The sequence below is a fragment of the Gracilinanus agilis genome, unplaced genomic scaffold, assembly GCF_016433145.1.
Source record: "Gracilinanus agilis isolate LMUSP501 unplaced genomic scaffold, AgileGrace unplaced_scaffold56756, whole genome shotgun sequence".
In the NCBI taxonomy this organism is placed as follows: domain Eukaryota; kingdom Metazoa; phylum Chordata; class Mammalia; order Didelphimorphia; family Didelphidae; genus Gracilinanus; species Gracilinanus agilis.
This window is the reverse complement of record NW_025392194.1, coordinates 206-5267: the sequence shown is the minus strand read 5'-3', so window position 1 is coordinate 5267 and position 5062 is coordinate 206. Positions and strand designations below refer to the sequence as shown.

The window sequence follows — 5062 nt, the reverse complement described above, 5'->3', positions numbered from 1 at the left end:
GAAGCCAGAAGAGTTAAGTCACTTGCCCAAAGTCACCTGGGTATCAGGTAACCAGGAATAATGATGGATCAGTTCTCTGATCCAAATCCTACTCATCTTCCACTCTCACCTGTGGCTCTCCAAGAGCCCAAGGGGTCAGCCTGGGCTTTGCTACTATGATTACATGACTCTGGGCCAGTTACTTGACCTTTGAGCCTCAGTTTTCTCATCTATCAAGTGACAGAATTGTACCTCATGAACTATAAGGTCCCCTGCAGATCTTAAGTAAGACCCCATGTTTCCTTTCCTTCTCTGGGACCATGCGCAGTCACAAGGGGGTCTTAATACCTTTCCTTAGGACTCCCTAACTCAGTGGCCATTTCCTAAGAAGAGACCTTCTGGGGGTAGGGTAGGATCTCAAATGGAGTGAATTCACACCAGAGGGAAGAAAGTTTGAAGGCCCAAGAGACTTTGGGGACCTTTCCCATGGTGCCAAGTTGGTGGGGATGAGGGTGGGAGTGAAGGAGTTTCTCCTCATTAACTTCCTCTTTTCCCTTCTTTCCTGGTCCAGAAGAGAACCTGGATTTGACTAATAAACTTAAGGAGACTGAAGCAGCCCTGCAGATGGAGAGGTCAGTATTAGCCTTCCAGTTGAGGGGGTGGGCTCTGCTGTCCCTAATGAATTCCTTCAGCTGAGACTTCATGGGAATCAGTGACCCCAAACTCATGAATTCTTCTTGAGTTGGGTGACTTCCAGGGGTAGCATCCCCCTATCTTCTAGGAACACATTTCTTTCTAGATTGAAAGAAGCACCTGGGAAAAGTATGTTCCTAACTGCTACCTCTTAGTTAACTTGATTAAAATAACCCCAGTAAATATATCTAAAGGTAATTACCATACACTAACCCAGCCCTTAAAGATGAGCAAGGACTTGAGAAAGTGGGTAACACCTACATACAGGAATGGCAGTTAAATCAGTTGAACTGAGTACCAGCCTCCATCCTGCTGGGAATTAATATAATAACTTATTTGCCTAAACTAGTGTTCTTGTTAGGGCATGAGGAGATTAGACAGGAAGCAATGACAACTGTTTATTGAGGATAAAGGATTTAGGAAGGTGGGTGACAGGTTTCCCTAACTGGGTGATTAATGTCAAATAACAGGACAAGGGAGTGGAGTGCTACACTAAAACTTTAACTAAGAACAACAATCAACCAGGATAGGGGTTTGGAAATCTCACTCCTGGGTCTCTGACTCCTCCAGCGTGGTTTCTTTGGTGTCTCAGGGTCTCAGTTGATAATCAGCCAATAGGTCCAGTGGGATAAAATAGTAAACTGGTACAAATGGAAGGTCCACCCTCCAAGCTGCAAATCCAAGCTCTAGTCTATTCTTCCACAAAGATGATGGTATCTTGATGATACTTTCTCAGGGAGATCTAAACACACAGGCTCCTTCTTCAGTGGTAACCAACTGACAGTCCCAAGTTCTGTGTTATAGAGAGCCAGCTCTATATGGTAGGAGTCCTGAGTGGCGTTTAATGGCGTCAGATTTTAAAGACAGGAAACAGAAAATGAGAACAGCCAGACTACTCGTTAGCCCATAGCTGCCCCACTGATAATGGAGTTTAGAGCTCATTTATATACTGGTTTCAAACAAAGAAAGAGTCACAGCTGTGAAGGGGTTACAAATCATACACAACCCATTAGAGTCTAAAAAGTAGAGAGTTAGGTACAGGGGCAAGGGCCAAATTCCAACCACCAATTAGTAGGGGGTTAATTCTGGGAGCAGAAATATATTTCATGGCGATTTTTACAAATTGAGTCCTGTCTTCCTGATTTACAGAATTGGACCTGATCAGATAAAGTCTTGTCTATCTTTGTCTCTCTAGGCCTTATCTAAGTAATATATTTTTTAAAGTTCAGGCTTCTTAATTATCAAGGAGAGAAACTGTTAACTCAGTAGCTGCTGGTCTGATTAAGGACTCAAAGCTTTCCAATAAGAATATGGAGAAAAGGTGGGGATCTGAAAATGAGTTGAAAGAGGAATCTCAGATTTTTACCTTAGATGGCCCATTCTGTCTGCGTCCTGACATGCACTGCAGAAAAAATCATACACACAGTTTTACTTGCCAATGATTTTGTAATGGGATCCATATAAAAATATCTATTACAGACTCTGTTTCTCCAAATGACTCCCAATAGCCTCTTGCAGGGGTCAAGTTGTTTTTGGATTAACCAACCTGTTGGTACCAGAGCTTTTCAGGGCTCAGGTGACCCGGACCAAACACAAAGACTGCCTCAGCCTGGATTGGTCACGTAGGAAATCCAGATAACAGGCCCTATCCTGACCCTATTTCTCCAATTGGCTCTCTACACTGTGTCATTCCCCTGCTCCATTCCAAGCTTTTAGAATCTTCAGCTCCTACCACCCTGCTTGGCAAACTTTCTCTATCTACCCTTAAAAATGCTATTTCCTTATTACAAGATGGAGATGCCAAGAACCTTCTACCCTTTCTATGTAGGGTAGAGACTGTGCAAGGATGAGGTTTCAGTTTCTAATCTGTGGCTGAATCAGAATAAACCCAGGACAGTCTCTCCCCCCTTCCAACTGGGTCAGGAAGGGAAATCCAGCCCTGAAGGTTGCCAAGACAGACCTAGACATTAGGTCAGGCACTAGGAACTTTGGGGGCTTGAAATGAAATAGATTCTTTAAAGAAATCCTGGGTTCTCATCCTAACTCGTTAGTCTTGGAATCCAGTTCTGCTACTAACTTGTATGAGGCCTTGGGCAAGTCACTTCTCCTCCTCCTGACTACTTCCTTTGTCACATGAAGCTATTTGATAGCTTCTGTCCTCTAGGTCTCCATCCAGCTCTGACATTTGGTGTTCTGCGTTTCTCTCTTCCACTTCTCCCAGGCCACATTCAATGCTCTAAAATCCCTTCCTCCTCTATGATCTTTATTGGAGGGTTCCTTCCAGCTCTGACACTATCTACTTTTAATTCTGGGGAGACTACTTTAACTCTGAAGGAGAAATGTGTTCTCTCCTAGCTCTGGGATTTGGAAAATCTAATCTCTTATACCTCTCCTTTTATTTATAGAATCCTTTAACATTTGGGATTTTCTTAGCAAATATATTGAAGTATTTTGCCATTTTCTTTCCCAGCTCATTTTACAGATGAAGAAACTGAGGTAAACACAGTTAAGTAACTTGCCCAGGGTCACACAGCTAGTAAGTGTCTGAAGCCAGATTTGAACTCATAAAGATGGGTCTTCCTGACTCCAGACTCAGAACTCTATCCACTGTGCCCTGGAACATAGTAGGAAGGGTTTAAGAAATTTTTGTTTCCTTTCAAAGAGGTGAAATGACTCAGCTATCACATAGGTAGTAAATTGCAAATTCTCCCACACTCTCCACCCTAGAAGGGTAGAGGGTTTTTGGCATCCCTGCCTAGAATCTAGTAAATGGCAAAGCCAGTATTGAGTCTAGTTCCTGAGTCTAAATCTAGTATTCTTTCAGATATATAATACCTTTCTATGGTCCTTTCCCATTCTGATGTATCCTATGGATCCTTCTAACATTGCCTCTATAGTCTATATCATTCCAGTTCTAATATTATTGATGTAAATTCCCTTCTAACACTGCCACTCTTTGCTATCACTTTAAGAGCCCTCCCAGCTCTAACACTCTGCATACTAAGGTCCTTCCCAAGTCTGTTATACCATGTTCTAATATCTTCATTTCAGACACTCTTTATTAATAGGCTCACCACCACCACCCATCGACACATCTCTACTGTCCTCTGTTCTAACACCCTTCTCAGCTCAATCTGTACTCTAAGATTCCTCCACCCATAAGCCCATCCCCTACTCAGTGCCAGCTCTGACATCCTCTGTTCTCATGTCCTTCTCAGCTCAGACTAAGACTCTCCTACCCCTTAATCCAAAGCCCAACTCAATAAATGAAATACTTAGAGTAAAAATAAAAATAAATGTCTAATTCTTACATTCTCTATGGGCTCCAATGCCCTCTTTGGGGCACACAATCAGTGTTCTAGGGCTCCCACCTTACCACCTACTCTGGTCCCCACTTCTTGCCCAGCTGTGACATTCTTTCCTCGATCACATCAGGATTTCTAACATCAATTTTCTCACTTTCCAAAAACGTTTACTGCTTGCTTTGAGTTTCATATGAGGTACTGAGAGTTTCTGAAATTAAAGAAAGACAATCGCTGTTCTGATGAAACTTGTAATGATGTGACCCTACTGACAATGAGGAGAATTAGAGATTGTTTTCTTTGGAAGAAAGGAAATTTTTGGATTCTTGAAGGTTATCTACACCATGGTTTTCCTCCCGTGGCACAAACTTTGGAAAAAAACATTGTGCCACATAAAGGACTGTTAACCGCCATAGCATTCATTAACAACACACTACCATAGTACTACTAAGAGCAAGAAATCGTATTGACCGTTTCTTTGTCACCAAAAGCTCAAGACAGAGGACCTGGGAATAGCACAGAGGAAATCCCTATTGGGGTCCCTTATGCTCAGGGTAGTAGATCATCTGGAAGAGCTCTCCCAGTCTTCTGAGAAAAGTTTAACAGTAGTATAGACTCACTAGCTACTATCCCATTTCTCTCTATTCCTCCACTCCCACCTTTATTTTCCAGAGAAAAAAATAAAACAGAAGAGCACAGTTCTGCATGCACTGGCCCAATGACCTACTCTTTACTCCTGGGGCTCTCTCTGGTCATTGCTTTGCTTCCCTGAGCAGCCTGAGCAAGGTAGGTGACACTAATCAGGGAAGAAAGGGGGCTCAATAAGGTGCCAGTGACTCAAGGAGGGTACAGTGACTCATTAAAGTAGATGGGAGCTCAGTGAGGGAGATGGGTAATATTGTGAGTGATTGGGAATTATTGAGACAATAGGACTTAGTGAGAGGGATGGGAACCCTTGAGGCAAATGAGTCCAGGGTCACTGTGTCTTTTCCCATGTAAAAGCAAAGATTTTTTGAGAATCTTCATGAATTGGAATTGAGAAAAAAGCTGAGCATAAATATACCACAGTAAAATATTTTGCCTGGTTT

At 42.6% G+C, this 5062-nt stretch overlaps 1 long non-coding RNA gene across 1 annotated transcript; it reads left to right on the top strand.

Moving 5' to 3' along the window:
- The first annotated feature begins 6 nt into the window (after positions 1 to 6).
- LOC123256185 lies at positions 7 to 4755 on the top strand. Its single transcript, XR_006506828.1, has 3 exons — positions 7 to 47; positions 551 to 611; positions 4647 to 4755. It is a non-coding gene; the product is annotated as an uncharacterized LOC123256185 (long non-coding RNA).
- Positions 4756 to 5062: the final 307 nt, after the last annotated feature.